This window comes from Capra hircus, chromosome 7, assembly GCF_001704415.2.
Source record: "Capra hircus breed San Clemente chromosome 7, ASM170441v1, whole genome shotgun sequence".
Classification (NCBI taxonomy): Eukaryota; Metazoa; Chordata; class Mammalia; order Artiodactyla; family Bovidae; genus Capra; species Capra hircus.
Genome location: NC_030814.1, coordinates 48595862 through 48616700, shown reverse-complemented (window position 1 = coordinate 48616700; position 20839 = coordinate 48595862). Strand labels below are relative to the sequence as shown.

At 53.8% G+C, this 20839-nt stretch overlaps 1 protein-coding gene across 8 annotated transcripts in view; it reads left to right on the top strand.

Annotated features, from left to right (window-relative positions):
• NDST1 (N-deacetylase and N-sulfotransferase 1) overlaps positions 5091-20839 on the top strand; it is an 84108-nt gene continuing 68359 nt past the window's right edge. For 2 of the 8 annotated variants that reach the window (XM_018050151.1, XM_018050148.1), the window contains exons 1-2: positions 5093-5301; positions 6168-6226. The gene's annotated coding sequence lies outside the window, so the exon portion shown is untranslated. Of the gene's footprint in view, positions 5302-5596; positions 5734-6167; positions 6227-7729; positions 8040-19713; positions 19788-20839 lie in introns of those variants that run through there. The other 6 variants (XM_018050153.1, XM_018050149.1, XM_018050150.1 and 3 more) reach the window with 5 other exon arrangements.

Sequence of the window (20839 nt, the reverse complement as noted above, 5' to 3'; positions counted from 1 at the left end):
GCTCCCCCGTCCATGGGATTTTCTAGGCAAGAGTACTGGAGTGGGGTGACATTGCCTTCTCCGAGGAGAGGTACTAATCGATGTCAAATGAAAAAAAAAATGTACAAAATGCTATAAATGGGCATTTTGTAGGCAGATATTGTTCTTTGTTTTGTGATGAATCTGTTGACTTTTATTTTGTTTAGTTAGCAAATATGTGACAGTTGCCGACCTGCCCTGTGCCTAGCACTGTGTGTGGGGGTTCAGAGCTCAGCTGGGTCTGAGACAAATGTGGTCCTGCCCCCGCACAGCTTGCACTCTAGAGAGAGGCAGCCTGCAGGTAACTGCAAGGGTGATGAAGAGGGACTATGACAGGCAGACCTGGAAGTGGTCTTAGTAAGGGGCACAGGGAAAGCCTCAGGAGGAAGTGAGATTTAACCTGATGTCCCCCAAATAAAAATTAACCATTTAGCTAACATTTTCAGTTCAGTTCAGTTCAGTCGCTCAGTCATGTCTGACTCTTTGCGACCCCATGAACCACTGCACTCCAGGTCTCCCTGTCCATCACCAGCCCCCAGAGTCCACCCAAACTCAAGTCCATTGAGTTGGTGATGCCATCTAACCATCTCATCCTCTGTCGTCCCCTTCTCCTTCTGCCTTCAATCTTTCCCAACATCAGGATCTTTTCAAATGAATCAGCTCTTCACATCAGGTGGCCAAAATATTGGAGTTTCAGCTTCAACATCAGTCCTTCCAATGAACCCCCAGGACTGATTTTCTTTAGGGTGGACTGGTTTAATAGAGCTTATTATGTGACAGGGGCTTCCCTGGTGGTTCAGTAATAAAGAATCCACCTGCCAATGTAGGAGACATAGGTTTGATCCCTGGGTCAGGAAGACCCCCTGGAGAAAGGAATGGCAACCCACTCCAGTACTCTTCTTGCCTGAGAAATTCCCCGGACAGAGCATCCTGGCGGGTTACAGTCCATGGGGTTGCAAAAGATGTCAGACACGACTTAGGAGCTAAGCAACAACTTCATGTGACAGGCACCATTCTGAGAGCTTCTTTACATGTTTAACTCATTTAATTCTCACAATGGCCCTATGAAGTGCAGACTACCATTATCTCCTTTTAGAGATGAACACAGAAAGTTTGAAAAACTGGCCCATGGGCACACAGCTTGTAGAGCCAGAATTCAAACCCAGTTAGTCCACACACTTAACAAGGAATTAGGTAAAGGGGAAGGCCAGGCATATCATGTAGGACAAGAGATAAGGCTGGACAACAAGTTGGGGAATTTATCGTGAGAGCAATGGGAAGCCATTGATGGCTTTAAGTAAGAAATGAGCATGGTGAGGTTACCTTAGAGGAGGCAAAGTTGGGGGAAGGGAGCTGTTAACATGGGCCAAGGCAGACAAGACGGTGACTTGGACTAGAGTGGTAGTGATAAAGAGAATGGGATCGGATTGGGTTAGAGAAACAACGGGAGGCAGAACCAATGGAACTGGCTCATGGATGGGATGCGGGGAGAAGAGGCTTGTGTCAGATTTCTGGGCTGGACATGTGAACTGGACATGTCCATGGAGGAGGGGGAGAAGCAGGTTTGAGCAGATGCAGGTTTGGAAGTTCAGCCTTGATTTATGGCGTTGGATAAAGGGGACCTTGGGACAACCAAGGAACATGGCGAGTGGTCAGTGAGGGGAACAGTTGGATTGAGGAGAGGGTGTGGGCAGTGGGGGTTATCAGAACAAAGAAGGTCCCCAAAGCTCCGGGAGATGTGGGTGGGTCCTGAGGGGATGGAGGAGCAGGGCATCTCGACAGTCCTCCTCAGAACCCCCTGGGGTATGGTCAGAAATGGGAGTCCTCAGCTCCACCTTGACCCTAGGCCCAGGGAGGCCAGTTCCCTAGGTGGGGCCTGGGCGTGGCCTTTTTGCAGGCTTTCTGGGTGACACTAAGCAGGAGGGCCTTGGGCCCAGCTTGGTGAACAGTAACTCTGAGGACTTGAGAAGAGCCGGAAGAACTGTCAGGGATGGGGAGTTACCCCGGCTCACAGCCTCCCTCCCCCCAATTCCTCAGCTCCATTGATGAGATGCTGGCCTTGCCTAGCTTGGGCAGGAGGATAGCTGGTGGCCTGACCGGCCTCATGTAGCCTGTCTCCTATCACCTCCTTCACCTGCGTACAGCCTGCTCACTCCAGCTGGCCCTCAGGATACCATCCCTTCCATTGGACCCCTCATAGCAGGTCACCCATAAGCCGCTCCCAACCCACCTCTCCAGCTTTCTTGCTCATTCCTTCCTGTTTCCTCCCCCTTCCCCCTACCCCTGTCCATGCAACACTCAGCTTTTCCTGAATGCTTTCCATGTGGCCTGTAACAGGTTGTTCCTTATACTGGGAATGTCATCTCCTCACCCCGATCCCTTCCGGTTTCACTGGATCCTGCTCAGAGGCTGCTCCCCTCTTACTGTGGGCTACAGCACTTGCCCTAGGTTTGAGGGGATGGAGGAGCAGGGCATCTTGACAGTGTCCCGCAGAACCTCCTAGGGTATGGATTAGAAATGCGAGTTCTCAGTTCCAACCACACCCAGGGAGGCCGATTTCCTGGGTGGGGCCTTTTTGCAGGCTTTCTGGGTGACAGTGAGCTGGAGGGCCTTGGGCCCTCAGCTCAGGAAGCCTCTGGACACAGAGAGGGTCATGCAGATCATCTCCAAACACACCGGGACACTTCTTAAGAGTGCAGATCTGTGTCCTTTCAACTCTGCATCTGTTACCGAGAACACAGGCCCTGACACAGGGAAGACGCCTGCAGGACCTCATGTGGATGAAAACGGTTTTCTACAGCAGATTTGAGCATAAGATTTTGGGGCTTGTTTAACCTGCCCAAGACCCAGACAGTATTCAGGGTTTTTAGATCGTTGACTGCAGGAACATGGATAGTAAAAGAGAATTTGCTGGTGGATGCTGATTTCCCTGGCTAAACTGATGGCATGGCTGGAGTATGCCCTAGGAAGTCACAAGCCTATCTTTGAACAAGGCCTGCAGTTTGGGCCTGTGGTCACCAACCCTAGGCTAAGTCCAACTGACTGTGCTCCATCTAAAGCTGTCACATGGACAGGACTGGTCTTGAGCCTGGTCCCACCCCTCAGTAGCATACTTGCTCAGGCCTTTGAGTCTTTCCCTCTCTGAGACATGAGTGGGCTGGCTGAAATCCCTTCTCCCTCTCACCCCCTCCCCCCTCCCCACCGCAACCACAGGGCGGTTACTCTTTAGGGAAATTGGGGTGAATCTGTCTTACTCTTTAAGTGACCGGCTTAACTTTTTTACCTTTCCTGGCTTTGCTATTTTTTTTTTTTTCACTTATATTTTTTGTTTTATTGCAAGATATTCACTTTACAGTATTGTGCTGGTTTCTGCCACACATCAACATGAATCAGCCACAGGTATATATTTGCCCCCTCCCTCCTGAACCTCCTTCCCATCTTCCACCCCATCCCATCTCTCTAGGTTGTCACGGAGCGCTGGGTTGAGCTCCTTGTGTCACAAAGCAAATTCTCACTGGCTGTCTGTTTCACGTATGGTAATGGATATGCTTCCATGCTTCTCTCTGGATCCTTGCCACCCTGCCCCTCCCACACCATGTCCACAAGTCTGCTCACTGTCTCTCCACTGCCGCCCTGCAGACAGGTTCATCAGTACCGTCTTTCTAGACTCCATACATGTGTGTTAATATACAATATTTGTCTTTCTCTTTGACTTACTTCACTCTGTAAAATAGACTCTAGGTTCATCTACCTCATTAGTACTGACTCAAATGCATTCTTTTTTTAAAGCTGAGTAACATTCCATTGTATGTATGTACCACAGCTTCTGTATCCATTCATCTGTCAGTGGACATCTAGGCTGCTTCTATGTCCTAGCTACTGTAAGAAGTGTTGCAACGAATAATGGGGTGCATGTGTCTTTTCCAGGTGTGGTTTTCTCAGGGTATATGCCCAGTAGTGGGATTGCTGGGTCATATGATAGTTTCATATATATATATATATATATATATATATTTTAAGCTTTGCTCCTACAGTGAGGTAATCTTGAGCCTCTGAAGGCCCTTAGGAAACCACCAATCTGTTGCTTTCCAAATTTGCTCTAGTCTCACTCCAGGCCTATGAGTCAGACCTGTAGGGTAGGGTAGGGGCCTGGTGATCTACATCATTAAACAAACTCCTTATGGCTCCTAATCAACCAATCAACTAATGACCCAGCCCCTCATTTTACAGACAGGCTCATGAATGGCAAAAAGCCCCACCTGGAACAAATACATCTGTGTGCAGGCTCCAGCTCTCAGCCACTTAAGAAACTCCCAGAAATCATTTTGTCTTTCTGGGCCTCAAGGTTCTTATCTGTTTAATGAGGATGACCACTGTAATCCTGCCTAATTTGCAGGGTCCTTGAGATCCTTGAAATAACACTGGAGGTAGGAAACTGAGGCTCAGTGGGAGAAGAGATTTGCACAATGTCATCCATCTCTTCATCTGCCTGTTACGTGCCAGGCGCTGGGAATTCAGCTGGGAACAACTTGTTGGGGAAGATGATTCTAGTAAACAGTGAAACCAATAAATGAACAAGATAATCACGATAAAGGGAATAAAGGGGTTTTCGAGGGTAAGGGCAAAGGGGTAGGGGGTGCGGGGAAGAACTGCGCACGCAGGTGGGGTCACTCCAGCAGAGACCTAGTTGTTTGGGAGCCGTCAGAGGAGGCCCTGGAGGGCTGTCACAAGCCTAGTGGCGGCAGAGCCACGAGGCCCCTTCGGGCCCGGCGGGCCGCTCCCAGGGCCCCTGGAAGCACGGCGGGCGCGGGTCTTTGTCTCCCTCGGTCTCTCTGCAGCGTCTCCGACCCCCCAGTGCTGTTCCCTCCTTGACCCCGAATAACTTGTTGGCTTCACTCGGGCTTTGTTTCCTCGAGGTCACCGCCTCCGGGACTCCCGGCAGCCGCCTCGGGCCCTCGTGGGTCCAGCATCTGACACCCCTCCCGCCCCCGCCCCCCCCCCGCCCCCGCCCCCGCCCCCTACCCGCTCCGAGACTGGGGTCAAAGGCAGCCCGCGTCACGTGGTCGCCGAGCAGCACCGAATCGGCCGGGAGAGCCGAGGGAGAATCCGGGTGGAAGCCGAGAAATCCAGCCCCGATAGCAGCGCCCAGTCCCGCCCCGGCCCCCGCCCCGGGGTGCTCGCCGCACGCCCGCCGGCCGCTCGGGCCTCCGGCGCTGATCTCCGGCCGGCACCCACGCTCCATCGCGGGATCGAAACCCGCCTCCACCGCCGAGATTCGGGGAGGTAGGCGCTGGGCCAGGAGGGTGTTAGGGGAGGCAGGTGGGGGGGTCCCTTGGCGCGCGGGTTCACCCCTCTGTGCTCCGCGGGCCCGCGCGGGGGCGAGGTGGCGCGCCCCAACTTCCAGCCTCCTGGGAGACCCCTCCACCTCCCACCGCGGGATGAGGGGGAAGGCTGAGCGGTGCCCCAGCGCAGTGCCGGGGGCCGGGACTGGGGGCTGGGCACCGGGAGGGAGGGCCTAGGGTGGAGAGCCTGCGGAAGGCGGGGCGGCGGCGGCGGCGGCGTGGAGCGGGGGTGGGAACGGCGGGAGGCGGCCGCGAAGGGGTTAACCCCGGCCCGGGCCAGTGCCCCACGGCGCGCGCTCGGCCCGGGGGACCCAGGCGTCCGGCGGCTCGCCGGGAGCGCCCCGTCCCCCGGGTGGAGCCCTAGCCGAGGCAGGTAAGACGCTGGGAGGGCCGGGGCCGGCCAGTCCCCTGTCGCCGAGCCGGCGGGGCCCGAGTCGAGCCGGGCGTGCAGGCCGCGCGGGGCCCGAGTGGCTGCCGGCTCAAGTTTGGTGCGGGCGGGCGCCGGCCGGGCTTGCAGCGTCCGCGGGGCTCCGCGCACGGGGGTGGGAGGACAAAGGGGTGGGGGACCGCGCGGGGGCCAGGGGCAGGCCGGGGTGCGGGCGAGGGCAGCGCGGCAGCTGTAGGTCACGGATAATGTCACTCACGAGGAATGCCCCCTCCCCCTCCCCACTCCCGAACAGGGGAAACTTTTGTCTAGCGAGGGAGGGGGTTAGAGGCCGGGTCCCCGCTTTGGGAAGGGTAAGGCAGCCGGACCGGTTTTCCCTGGGTAGTGATCCGTCTGGTCTCTTAACTCCTCTCCTGCCTCAGGTTCTCGGGAGCAAGGACACCCCCGCTTTGAACGCTGCCCTTTAACAACCTGGGACGAGGTAAGAAGGGGGCGTATGTGGACTCGAGGGCTCTGGGACAAACTGGGAAACTGGGCACTGGCCTCCTGGCTCTTTCCCAGACTCAGGCCCCGGTGGGTCAGCGAGGAGCCATGCCAAGCCCAGGGGATACAGAGCCCCACCATCGCACCCAGCTGCTGTACCCACCCGCCCAGAGCATTTGGAATGGCCTGGGCATTATTTTCCCTGGTTTGAGGTTCAAATTGACTTGGGTGCCTGTCACTTCCCAGCTCTGTAAGCTTGGGCTGATTCCTTACCTTCCCCTAGCCTCAATTTTCTCACCTGTAAAATGAGCAAAGTGTAAGAATGGGCCAGGATAAGAATGAAATGAGAACCTGGGGTACCTTAGCAAACAGGAGCATGCTTATATTCAACAAGTATTTGTCCTGTGTGTATTACACTCTAGGCCCTGGGCTAATTGCCTTATATACTTCATCTTGTTTAATTCTACCATGTGACTATCAGCAAGATTTTACAGAGGGGCAAACTGAGGCACAGAAATCGGGAAGGTTACACAGGTGAGAAGCGGTGGAGCTTAGATTTGACTCCCCTCCCCCAGCCTGAGTCTCGACTACAGGGCTCTGTAAAGTCCTGCTGTGACTGATCTCATTTTCCTCTGAAATTATCAGGATACCCTTGGCCTTTCCCTTACCCCCAGGTGTTGCTCCTTCTGTCCAGTCTCGTGAGGGCTGACGTCTTGTGCCTTGGTTCTTATTATTGTGGGAGGCTGGAGCCTGGGCCTGGCGCTGGATAATGGTCCAAGTTCTGTTGCTGGCTGGGTCCATGGCAGCAACTAGCTTGTCGTGCGGGTGGTGCAGGGAGGTGCTCTGCCCAGGGACAGCTGGTGGCTGTCTCTTCCCAGTACCCAGGGAACCGAAGAGCTTACCAACTCCATTCGGACCAGGTCACTTTCAGATCAGCAAGGGGCAGAGGTAGGGCCAGGAGCGGAGCCCTTGGGGTGATGAGAGACCTATGGCCAAGGGACTTACATTCCAGGTGTCCTCAGGTGTGACTCATTAGCAGGGTCCTCACTGCAAAAGTAGTGAGCTGCTTTGGTGCCCCAACCCCAAGCATCCTTGAGGATAGTCAGGAAGGGTGGATTTTGAGCCCATGTCTCGATTGCAGAATCCTCATGGAAAATGCATGAGTTTCTGAGTCTAGAGGACACTGTAGGCCCTCAGTAAATAGCCGAGGAATGAATGTGGGGTGGCCTAGACTTTCACTTGCATAAGTGCTTTGTGCTAGCCCAGTCTTCTGGTGGCGGTACCATTCCATGACTATGTATCAGGCTCTGAGTAGGGACCTTGAGAAATTTATTTAAAAATAGAAAACAAATTGCTGGTTAGTAAATGACATATTAAAACAATAGAGTGGGAGTAGACAATGAATAAAGTTTTGGGGAGAGGAAAGTTTGTGCATTACTGTTCTATCTGCTCCAAGGGGGCTGTTCCAGCACCGAGTCTGGGATTTGCAGTGTCCATAGGCTTTTCCTGGACCCTGAGAGTAGGGGGTCCTCTTGGACTGACAGTTCATTGCCAGTTTGTAGGAACAAGGGGGGAAATTCGACTACTTAGCTAGACTTTAAGGGCACTCAGAAATGTGGGGGATTGAAGAGTCCTGAGGGATGGGAATGACCCTTGGCGTGTGGTCAGACTCTCTTTGTCATGATCAGAGCAAGAGAATCAACAGGTGAAGGGAGGAGAAGCCAGCAAGAATGAAAAGATGGATGGTGAACTCCGGCCACAGGAGTATGCAAAGACAGTTTTACAATCACAAATCGAGGATGTGGTTAAAGGTATGAAATCATAGGCTGGGGGTTGACCTAGGGGCCAACTGAGAAACCCTGCATGTGAGACACTTAGGAACTGACTCTGGTTTTCGCAGCTTAGAGCTTTCTCTGCCCTGGGCTCTGGACCTGCGTGACCCGTCTTCCAAACTTTGAGGTCAAAAACAGGCCTGTAAGTCTCTGGAGATTGGGCAGACTTCTGCTGGCTTGGGATTTGGTTTAGGATATGGCTTGAAATATCTGGACTGTTTGGAGAACTTGGACATTCTTTACTTGAAATGGAACGTTCGGGTAATTTGTTAAATATGTATGGAAAATGCCTGTGGACGGGGGTGACTGGGAAATGAAATGTGGTGAGGTGCTGCTGCTTTCTGACTGGAGAGTCTGCTAATCTGATGGAGGAGGGAAGGCAAGGATCAAGTGATGGCGAAGAGGCAGGATGTGATCAGTGATAGATGGGCTTTGGAAGGTCAGTGGAGGGGAAAAGCTTTTCTGGTTATTAATGTCGACAGGGCTTCCTGGGGGAGGAAGTGCTTGTGAGGGTGCAGGCAGCGGGAAGGGGGGCAGTGGGAGGCAAGATCAGGTCATGGGGAGCTTGCAGTATCCTGCTCAGGAGTTTGGATTTTATTCTGTGGCTGGTGGAGAGGACAGAGGGTTGTAAGCAGCTCATTGAGTTGGTGCCTGTTACTGTGTCTTGTGCCAGGCTCCTTACAGATGCTTCATTGAAATCTCACAATAGCCCTGCAAAGTAGCTTTTTGCTGCTCACCCCCAACCCCACCCCATCTTCAGATGAGGAAATGGAGGCTCAGAGGGGTTGAGTCACTTGCAGACCTGTGTTTGAGCCCAGGCTTGAACTGTTTCTGCCCTCTTGTGCTGCTTCTCTTGGGGGTCATTTGGCAGGAGATGGTAGCAAGACTGGCAGGGTTGAGACCAGCTCAGAGATGATGCTAATTGTGGTCCAGGAAAAAGTTGACCGGCATCTGACTCAGGCCACAAGATGGACTGAGAGGGAAGGAGGGGGAGGCTACAGGACTTTGTAGGTGCCTTGGGGGTGGCGTCATCACAGGTGGCCTAAGGTTTGGGGAAGGACCCATAAGTGGCCATGTCACTGCTTTCAATTCCCTACAGGGCTAACAGTGACACTAATGGGCATAAACTGCCTGGGAAAACAGCAAAGTCCCATTGCTGACAGCACACAGAGACTCTGGAGAGGGTGCAGAAAGCATGTGCCAGGACGGTCAGGCCTGGGTGACTTCTCTCAGTTCCCTTTTCACCCGAGAATCTCGGCGTTTAGGGTGTGCTTGACCCACTTCCACTTCATTTTTCTCATAGCTTTTCAGAACTGCCCCTTCTGTGCATTTCTAGAAGTTCCTCTGCGGTGCTCTCCCTGGGAGAGCCCTTGCCCCATGGAAACCCTCAGCCCAGCTGCCCTTTCAGAGGCCCCTCAGGATTTCTAGAGCAGCCACCAAAGCCTGAATTGCCAGGGCCTGTGGTTTCACATAGGCCTGAAACCTGCTGCCTTCCTTTCTCAGTCTGTGAAATGGGTTCAGTCTGTCTTTCCTCAAATATGAGGAAATAAGGCTGAATCATGAATCAGGCTGACTCAGTTAGGGGTTGGTTTGAAAGTGAGGAATGGATGGGGTGGGATGTGTGTTGCGGGGGGGTAGGGGGCAGGGGTATCTGCCTCTGTCCCCTCATTAGAGGTTAAAGTAGAGTCTCCCAGTCTCAGGGCTCACCAGCCAAGGTACTTTCTTCTGCCTGTGGGCCTGTCACAAGCGCTGTCAGCTTGAGCTTGGAGGTTGGGAGCTTGGAAGAAGGGGTGGAGGGGGGTGTCTTGGACTGTGTGGTGTTGGGGCTAAAGCCAGTCTGTCACCAAAGGGATTACAGAGGTCCCCAATGGCTCAGCGAGTGGTAAAGAATCTGCTTGCAATGCAGGAGATGCAGAGATTTGGGTTCGGTCCCTGGGGTCCCTGGGTCGGGAAGATCCCCTGGAGGAGGGTGTGGCAACTCACTCCAGTATTCTTGCCTGGAAAATCCCATGGACAGAGGAGCCTGGCAGGCTACAGTCCATGGGGTCACAAAAGAGTCAGACATGACTGAGCGTACACACACACACAGCCTAACGCTCTTATCTCGATGAAGAAAAGTTTGTGTCCAGTTGCCTCCTGGACCTTTTTATTCCTGCTTGTTTTATTTGTTGATACAGATTGGATTAGTCTAATTTTAAATGTGCACTGCAAATGAACACTTATTTGAGGGCCAGGTGTGGGAGGTGGGTGGCTTGCTATGTGACTACAGTGCTCTGTCTCCCAGTCCCCCTTGACCCTCACAAAGAAACTGTCCCCTTTCCCTCCCTGTGTGCCCAGTCCCTTCCTGTCTCCACATCTCTGCTCACAGAGAGGATGCTGCACCCTAGTCACTTCCGCTCACCCACCCCAGAGTCCCTCCCCAGCCAGTACCCAGCTCCAGCAGGACCTCTTTCTAAATCCACCAAGCTGGCACTACCTGCTCCCTGCTTTCCATGCACAGTCTGTTATCTGGGCCTCTACAGGGACCTTCATACACCTGGTTTTGAATTCTGGCTCCTTAAGAACATGTCTCATCTCCTCCAGGCTCCATGCTCTGGAGGCAGTGGCTGCAGGCAGCCCGTTTCTGTCCCACTGGATTTGGGCAGCTTTGCACAGTGGAGTTAGAAGTCCCAGGTTCACTTCCCAACTCTGTCATCGTTAGCTGTGTGATCTAGATCACACTACCTAACTCTCGGCATGGTTTTCCTCAACTGCGGAATGAGGATAGTAATAGTCCTGTTTTACCAGGGAGATGGAGTAGATCTCTGCCTGACCCAGTGTCAGAGCCCAGTAAGTGGGAGCTGTTCAGAGATAACAGTGGTTATCATAATTATTGTTTGTACCTAGGAGGTGATCTCTCTTTCTAGAGATGAAGGGAGGAATCTCTGGGATTTCTAAGCTTTCTGTCTTAAGTTACTTGAGGCTTGTATGGGTGAGGAAACTGAGACTGGAGAGAGGGCAATGTGCATGGGGCATGGCAGCTGCCCGTCTCATCCTGGAAGCCTGGCAGGATCTCACTCTCTTGGTTACATCTGATTTTCCTTTTTTTAAACTAATTGTACTTATTTTTACTGTCCTGGGTCTTCATTGCTGCACAGGCTTTTCTCTAGTTATGGAGAGAGGGGCTGCTCTCTGGTTGTGGTGTGTCGGCGTCTCATTGTGCTGGCTTCTCTTGCTGTGAAGCCCAGGCACGAGGGCCTCAGTGGCTGCATCCAGGGGACTCAGTAACTGCAGTTCCCGGGCTCTGGGACACAGGCTCAGTTGTTGTGGTGCATGGGCTTTAGTTGTTCTGTGACATATGGGATCTTCTCAGGGGATTGACCCTGTGTCTCCTGCATTGGCGGGGGATTCTTTATCACTGAGCCACCAGGGAAACCCGTTCTTCTCTTCTTTCCTGGTTAAGATGGTCAAGTTCTATAGTCCCAGCCTCCTCCTTGGTGGCCCTGTTGAGTGGTATCTAGAACTTGTGCCAGATAGATTGGCCCAGCTGGCAGGCCTCATGACTGCCCTCAAGACCAGGGGCCCATACTCTAGACTGTGGGCAGCTGTGGAGGTTGCAGCCTCTATGGGCCTCCTGCCCAGCCTCCCTGTGCCCCAGGAAGGGGGAGAGGATGGTGGCAGGGAGAGGTGACCTGGGCTGGGTCTCAGGGTGGGCTGATGGGGACACGCATTGAGAAGAAGCTAGGAACCAGGCTCTGGAGCAGGATAAGCTGGGTTCGCATCTCTACAGGGCCACTTCCTACTTGGTGGGACCCTGGGCGAGCAGTTGTAGGTTCTCATCTGTACAAAGGGGATAACTGTCCTCATTTCACAGCATTTAGAAAGAAAACATAAGGAAGATGCTTAACTGCAAGCCCAGGCCAGAATAGATATGGTTATTGTTGTAGCTGATGATGTAGTTAATGACCAAGGACCCCATTTTCATTCTCCCAACAACAGAAGGAGATGGGCACTGTTATCACCCCCCTTTAGCAGATGTGGCGACTGAGGCCCAGCGAGGTGGATGACTTGGCCTGGAGAGGTTCAGACTTGGCAGGTCCGTCCTTGGTGTCTGGTGGTTTCTGAGGGAACTGCTCCGGTCAGACGAAGCTGACTTGCATGAGGCGCTGGAAATGAGGAAGCAGTCTGAGCTGGCCGAGATGGAAGGGGATGTGTCTGGATGGGTGTCTGGAGGTATGGAGCAGAATCCTGCTGTTCCTCGCTGGGAAGTGGTGGAGACCTGAGAGTTCTGGCTCTGTGAGGCGTAGCATGGATTCTCCTCACCTGCAGGCCAGCCGAGGATGGGCCTGTCAGGGCAGGTCTGGGGTGGCGGTCGGTGGAGGTTTGCTGTGGTTATTGCGCAGACACCTCTGGTTTATGCTGCCTGCCCAGGCAGAGGCCAGGTGAGGAGAAATGAAGGTCGTCTTCGCAGGGCCTTCTCTCTGGCTGCACCGTCTGCCCAGGTCCCCTTCCTCCTGCCCTTACACCGGGCAGCTCCTGCGTGTGTATTTACAGGACTGTTAGCATCACCTGTTCACAGACGCTCCCCCTTACTCACCTGCATGTTAAGTCAGTGGTTCTCAAAGTTGGTTTCTGGACCGTTGGCATCAGCATTACCTGGGAACTTATTAGAAATGCAGATTATCCAGCCCCACCCCAGACTTACTGAATCTTAAACTGATGAGTTAGGGAGGGGAATCCAACAATGTAAGTTTCTCAGGTGATTCCGATGCATGCTCAACTTCCAAAAGTACTTGGTTGGGTAATTAAAAAAAAATTGATGCTTCTCTGGACTCTGAACATATTCAGATACCAGCAAATGCAGGGGACCCAGAGGAAAGCCGGTTTCTCTCTAGCCTGACTTCAGAGAGTCTCCATCTTGTAACAGCTTCCACTGCCTGGGAAACAGTCTTGTGCCACAGTGATGGGGTTCAAGAGAACCCCAACGTGCTTACAGGAGACAGTGCCAGGGCCACTTGGGAGGTTGGGGAACTAGCAGGTGGCAGACTCTGTGGGTGGCAAGGATGGGTGCCAGGAATAGGCTGGCTGTATTCTAGCACTGAGGGCAGAGAGTGGTTCCTGCTGCAGGGAAGGGTGTGTGCTGGGGTCGGGGGCACATGCATGCCTGTGTGGTCACAGTGGCCAGATGTGGTCCAGGAGGGCCACGGGGCCTTTGCTGTTACCACCAATGGTTTTAAAGCGTCTCAGTCATTTTAATGATGGTGATTGTATAATTGCCACTCACATTTGTGGAGAGCTTGTCAATGCTTGCTAGGCACATCCATGTAATCTCTGGAGTAATCCCCAGAGTAATCTTGTAAGGTTGGCATCATTATTGGCCCCATTTTACAGATGAAAATACTGAAGGCACACAGCCATAGGTGGTAGAAATCTAGGAATTTTATTGTAGGGGCCTTAGAAGCATGATCTCCTTGGAAGAGAGGCTGTGGAGGATTGTTTTGGTGTGTTTGTGTAGCAGGCTTTATAGAGCTGCATTCTATCAAAGGAGTAAGTCGGGCTTTACTGAGGAGGGGTGATGGGATTGTGTGGGGGTGGTTAGGGCTCAAGCCTCCAAATCATGGCCTCCACTACAGACACTGTCACTTTCCCTGTCTCATGGATGGGCCATTTGAGGCTCAGAGAGGCGCTGAGCTGAGTTCCAGGCCCCACAGCTAGAGCAAGAAATAAAGTCAGAAAAAACCTGGGTCTCCTCCCGTTTTAGCAGGAGGGTTTGGGGAGTCGTGATCAGAGAGCCCAGTGTGCGCCCTGCTGTTCTTATCTGCCTCCGTGTCTTTGGGTGCAGTGCAGGAGCATCCCTGACACAGTATAAGAAGCCCTTCTCTCCGTGGGGAGCAGGGACCCACACAGGGCCACCCACCATGTCACGATTGGGACCAGACCTGCAGCGTGCTCTGTTCTGTCCAGGGGAGGCTTTGTTTCCTGAAAACTGTCTCTGCCCCCCACCCCTCCTTTGGCAGGCTGGGTAGCCATAGCCCTCAGGGTGGCCCAGACCAGTGCTGGGGGTAGAGAAGGGTGTGTCCGGAGGAGAAAGCTGCCAAGGAGGGTGGGGCGGCATCCAAGGGGAAGAACACCAAGAAGCCCAGACCCCAGACGGAAACCAAATGTATTTTCTAGGTCCTGAGAGGATATTTGAAACAATGGAAGTAGAATGGGGGAAGTCAGACTATAAAAAGGGCTTCTTGATATCTTTACAGGAAAAAAAAAAAAGTCTTTAGGTTTGACTTTTGTTTCTCCGAAGGATGTTTATGTAACTTCCTGAAAGCAGGATCCCAAGGCTTTGTCAAGTGTCGGTGCTACTGTTTATAGACTTGGGGCTGTGGCGCTGGGTGGGACTTGATGCGTTGTCTTCCCAATTTATAGTTGGTGAAACTGAGGCTCTGACAGGTGGGGGTGCTGCTTGCGGTTGCACAGTGAGGCAGCAGGAGGCTTGGGATGGGAGCCTGGGTCTTGCGGTGCCTTGTAAGGGGCAGTTGTTGTCACCTCTTGCTCCCATGGCGCCAGCTGGCCTGGAGCCCAGTGGAGACTGTGGAGGGTCCCCTCTTGGAAACAGAGCTACTATAGTCTGGGTAAGGCCAGGTCTAACCTGTAGACAGGTGACCCATTGAATGGTGACTTGCAGCGTGGGGAAGCATGGTGGTAAGCTTGGCGATGCCACCCCCGTCCAGATGCTGGGGCCCAGCTGTGCACCGTCTGCCTAGCAGCTGGGAGCTGTGAGTCACTCCCAGTGGGTGCAGAGGCGGGGGCTATTGTATATCGTGATTCATTCTGTTCTCCCAGCCCTGAAGGGATGACTAGGCCCTGGGCCCTGATGCGTGCCCACGCCTGTGGACTAACGTGGCTGTCCATTTGGGCTCAAGTTCAGAGATGAGGGGGCCAGAGAGCCTCGGGGAGTCCCCTTCCTCCATCTCCCTCCAACTTTGGAGTATTCCATGCTTTGGATCTGCTTTGGTCCCCAGCACAGGGCTGTGTGAGCCCCTCAGATCTCCTGCAATGTTTTGTAGGCATTTCTGTGGATTATTTTTCTGCAGAGAGAATCTGTAGGTTTCATCAGGTTGTCAAGAGGACTCAGTGGTCCCCAAAGTGCTGACAGGAGGGCAGGGGGCTGCATGCATGCCCTATGGGCTTGAGAGAAGGAAGCTGAAAGGCAGTGTGGTTCTAGCAGAAAGTAGCCTGATGGCAGTGTAGTTTCGAGGTTCGTTGTGTGGTCTTGGAGGCCACTGTTGGGTTCTGAAAACTGGCTCCTCCTCTGAGCCAGCTCCGGCATCACCTTGGGTAAGTTAGTATATCTGTGCTTCAATTCCCCCATCTGTAAAGTGGGAAAAATGAGAGTAGTTATCTACAGGTGTTGTAGACTTTTTAAATAAGATAAAGATAATGTGTGTAAAGGATTTGCGCTCTGCCTGGCACAAAGTAACCACTTGGTTAAAGTTTGCTGTTATTATCAGTTTCAGCTTTGTTGCTAATTTGCTGTGTGATCCTGTTAAGTGCCTTATCTTGGGGTCTTAGTCTCCACCCACAGCTCTGCTGTGCTTTTCAGGAGCTGCAGGGCAGGGTTGAAAAGCAGCAGTGGGCAGGGGAAGGCGGGGTGGCGGGGGTGGGGGGGAACCTTCTGCGTCCTGGGTCTCCCCAGCCCAGGCCCTCACTGGTGCCTTGAGGCAGGATTATGTAACCAGTGGGGCCTGGCCAGGCAGGACTGGATTCTCAACCTCATTTTGTCCTCCATTGTCTCTTCCTCTCCCTTCCCCCGTGGGGCTGTTACATTAGCTGACCTGTTCCTCAGGCTCCAGGGATGAAATCGAACCCGTGCTATTCTGCCACCGACTGGTTTAGTTAGGAGGTTGCTGGGCAAGTGGCCCCTTCCCCAGCCACCTGGGGACAGACAGAGATGACACCTCTGTACTTGCTTTGGGGATGGGCAGGCTATAGGCTGGGGGGTGGTGCCCTTGACCCATGGCTTGAATTGGTACACCACTTCCCCCCAACCCCGCCATGACTCGCTTCCCAGGAGTGACCTACCCATCCCTGCAGCCCAGCGCCAGGCCTCCTCTCCCAGGAAGCCTTTCCTGGTAGCTCGGCTACAGAGATCTATCTCTTCTCTTCTGAGCTTTGCGTTCTGTTCTCTTTAAGAAAACAGAGGCCGCAGACTGGCAGGACACATCCACCCCAGGGGCAGATTTTACTTGGCCCACACCAAATATTGAGCTAGTTGCCAACAGGAGATTTTACGTAAGATCTCAACTTCTGGCTTTACTTCAAAAATGAGAAGATTGTAAAACTTTGAGCCTAGTTCCCCAGTGGCTGCTACTGGAGATGAAGCACGTAAGCTCCACTTTGCCCCATCCCTCCCGAGCCACTTGGCACACTTACACAGTCTCTCTAGCCTCCTAGGCATCTGAGTTTTCGACCCTGTCCTGTAGGCATGGCTGGTTCTCTCGCCTGTGCTGTGTTATGGTGCCCTGTCTGTCAGCTTTGTGGGCTCTTTGAGGGTGGTTGGGGGTAGCTGACTCCTCTCTCTGTCCCTCGAAGCACTGTGCTCAAGCTCAGGACTACATACACAGCAGGAGCATAATAAGTGTTTCCTTTATGAACGAAGGCAGGGCATTGCTGAACCTCACCAGCTGTGAAGATTCCATTTAATGGAAGCCTCTGGATCAGCCTGCCCCGTGGCCTGAGAATCCTCCTCCCAGATAAGCTGTGACTGCTTAGCCACTGACCCCGGCAGCTTCTTAAGCTGGGGATAAACAGTCACTCAGAGAGTCATCCCCATGCTGCGGTATAAGCAAGGAGAGGGACATTTCCCCTGCAGCTGTCTCCACCTTCCACTCTCCCCTGGGGCTTAGAGGAGCTTCAGGGCAGAGAGAGGCTGGGATCAGCAGCCTTTGGATGGCATCAAGTGCAAACCTCTGAATCCTGGGGAGATGGGAGATGGTGGGGGAGAGTCAGTTCAAGTGTTTACTGGACTGGGTTTCCCCTCCTTCAGGCCTTTTTCTGCTTTATTCTTCTAGAGAATGTGCTTTAACCCCCAGCTTCTTTGTTCAGCTATCTATCTATGCAAGGCTTATTTTACTCTTTTAATGGAAATCCTAACCTTCCCTGGAGACCAGCTAAGATGTCCCCTCTTGGAAGAGGTCTTAGCTGAGAGGTCACAATTGTTCTGGGTACAAGAAAAATCTGGGAAGCTTTTTTTTTTTTTAAAAGAAAAAAAGCATGCAGGTTTCTGGCCCTCATCTTTGATTCCTTCAGTCCAGAGTATAGTGTCCCCCTCCTAGAGGATTTAGACGCGAAGGTCTATAGACATGCCTTGAAGACCCTATCTTGGCTCAGGGAGCCCAGGGCTGGAAGGGTGGACCTCTGGGTACGTTTGAGCTATGTGACATCTCGTGTCCCTTTCCCTCTCTGAGCTGCTTTTTCACCTTCTGTGCACTAACACGCTGGGTTCCTCTGGTGGTTGTGACTGAAAGTGTCTGGAGCACCATCCTGGGAGAGGCTGACAGGGGCATCTGGGCAGGTGTCAGAGTCTAGGCCAAGCCCAGAGGGATTTAACACTGCTCAGGTGACAGACAGCTCAGGAGAGGAGGGCCCTGATGGCAGGGGAGGAGGCAGGCTGGAAGCCCGGGTCCCAGTGGGCAGGGCCTGTGCCCAAGAAGGTTGGAGGACTATCCTGGGCTGCCAGTGACCTGGCCACAGGCTCAGAGGCATCTCGCTGGGTGGTCTGGTGGCAGACAGGTTGAGGCTTCAAGCACAGGCCGGCACAAGTCATTTACAGATGGATACGTTGAGGTACGTGGAGGGAGGGACATCCCCCGTGTCTCACGTGATTATGTGGAAAGCCAGGCTTGGACCCAGGTCTTCTGACTCCCAGGCAAGGATCCACTCCTCTGTCCTCACCTCCCTCCTCAGGGTCAGTGCCAGGCCCCCCGAGCTGGGACAATTGTCTGGTTGTCTGTGACAACCTCGAGGCTTGGCCTGGAAAAGCGAAGCCACCATCGTCATAGCCACCCTGGAGGCATGAAACTGGTTGGTTGTGCAAATTACCCCTCAAACATCCTCCATCCCATTTTTTTTCATTTTTCCTTAAACTGCCTCCAATGGGCCAGCTGCCTCTGTGCCCGTTTCCGCCTGGCACTGGGCTTCTTGCTCTTTATTCTGAGAACAAAGCTTCCTTCTGATGGCCCTCCTGCTGACAACAGGAAAAGGGCAGGCGTGGCACTGGGCCTCCCTCCTCCGCTTCCCCTGGCTGGGGGCGTGGGGCAGCCTTTGTCAGATGCCGGACCCCAGCAGCACTGGTGGACTGGCGGGGGGAGCCCAGCTGCAGCCCAGTCCGTGTTCCCGCGGGGATGGGAGCTGCCCCACGGGCCCAGCTGTCAGACCCAGAAGTAGCCAGAAGACTGGGCACAGGCATCAGATAGGGACCAGTGTAAGTCCTGGTCAGGTCCAAGCAGTTACTTGTTCCAGGACTGTTCATGTGACAACTGTCAAGATTCCAGCTGATACAGGCAGAGTCTCACTTCACCTCCAGGCTCTCCTGGTCTCCTCGGGGCTGAAGAAACCAACAGATGCTCAGATGAGGGCAGCCATAGTCCTTCTGCCAGCACATTTTTATTGAGCATCTATTTTGTTCCGGGCACTGAGAGACAGCAGTGAACAAAACAGCCCAGGTCCCTACTTTGGACTTAGGGGTGACATTCTAGTGGTGAGAGAGAGTCAACAAACTGATGAATAGTGGCTATTTATCAGGTGGCCAGAGTGCCTGCCACAAAAATAAAGCTGTGTTGAGTGGTGGCTCTGCTGTGTTAGGGGTGGGGGTCATGGAAAATCTCTGGTGAGGGGACGGGAGACTCCAGGAGGGAGCTAGGGAGCCACAGGGTGTGTGGGGAAGAGCATTCCAGGCAGAGGGTGCGGCAGCACAAGGCTTCGCAGCAAGAGGGTTTGGGATGTGCTCCAGGAGCAGAAGACTGGCGTGGGCAGGGGCAGAGTGAGAGCGGCCCTAGGAGGAGAGGTGGCCAGCCATGCCGGGGAGGACCGCCTAGGGCCTCTCGGGCCTTCTAGAGGACTTTGCTATTGAGTCTGAGTTGAGGCGAAGCTGCCGAGGGGCTGGGGCCGAGGGCTGACTCACGTTTGCGGGCAGGGAGAAGTCAGGAGGGTGGAAGCAGGACATGGCCAGGCCGGGAGGGAGGGAGGGAGGTGTGGTGGTCACACAGGTGGCAGTACAGCTCAGCGTGGCAAGGGGTCGGGCTCCGGATGGGTTTCTCAGGATGCTGTGCTGATGGATCAGATGGGCGGCGTGGGAGGAAGAAAGTGTCAGCGGCAAGGTTTCTGGTCTGAGGGACCGGAAGGACATTTATGGAGACAGGGAAGGCTGCAGGATGGCAGGTTTAGGGAGAGAAGTGGAGATTTCAGATCAGATGCGCTAGTTAGGGGCATGCCCAGGGGAGGGGAGATGCGCGAGTAGAGGCTGGTCCTGGGCGTCCTGTTGTTGGAGGGGTGTGGGGGTGCCCGTGAGGACCTTCCAGACTCTTGAGAACCTGTCAGTAAGAGCAGCATTTCCTGGGCCTTTCATGTGCTTTTTCTTTCTTCGTAAACCTGCTCCTTTTTCCCCCTTCTTTCTGGACAGAGGAAGAAGGCAGATTCTGAAGACTCATTGTCTTGGCGGTGGTCCTGGCCTTTCTGCCTGGTGTGCTTCCTTGGGTGAGGGCTCCTCCTGGGGTGGGTGGCGTGGGGGGAGTCCTCGAAGAGGAAACCAGAAGCCCCAGGCCTTTCCCTGGCTTGGTTACCAACAGAGAGAGAGGTTTTTCTCTGTGCCTTGGTTTCCCCTCTGGCATATGGAATTGTTAAGCTGGCCCCAAGGTTCTGAGGGTGGCAGGGAGCACTTGAAGAGGCCAAAAGCACAGGTTAAGAACCTGGCTTAAAGTCCAGTGTGGATGTGAGTCCTTGTTCTGCCACCTGGCTGTGAGACTCTGGGCCACTGGCATAACCTCTCTGCGCCTCAGTTTTCTCATCTGTGAAAACAGGCCAACCATAGTACTTGCATCCTGCATCAGAGAGTTCCTGTGAGGGGTTAATGAGAAAATGCACATTGCCACGGCCTCAGCACACACCACACGCAGTGGATAGAGGCTGTTAGTGACAGTGGCTGTGCAGTGGGTCAAGTTGAGGGGCTCTGCCCCGTGGGTGGTGGGAGCCACGGCAGGCTGTAGAATAGGAGATTGGTCCACACGTGCTCTGAGGAGGCAGCTGTGAGTTTGCCTGAACCCCGTCCACCTGCAGGAGTGACAACTGAGGGCCACCCCGATGGACTCTCCGCCCTTCTTTTAACTGGTGGTCTTCACTGACTTGGCGTGGGCAGCTTCTGCCTTGCACACGTCCTGTGGGAATGGAGGTTGTCATTTTCCCTCAGAGCTCCTACAGAACCCTTTGTCTCTACATCCCAGTGGCTGACCTTAGGGAATGTGAGTGTGGGGCTTTGAGGGGTGGGTGATGTTGAGTGTCCTTGGGTTGTCTGAACAGGATCAGGGCAGGCCTGGAGTGACATTCCACTGGGCACTTGGATGTGACCTCGGTTCCTGGTCTGGGTCCAGCCTGGGTGCTTTCTCCACTGGAGCCATGGAGGGGTTGACAATGGGTGGAATGTGGCCCCCTTAGGACCCACACTTCAGTGGTGCCCAGGCATGCTGACCGAGCCTGTGCTTTTGCAAGCCTGTTACCCAGCAGTTGAATCGTGCCAGGACAGCCAAGGACAT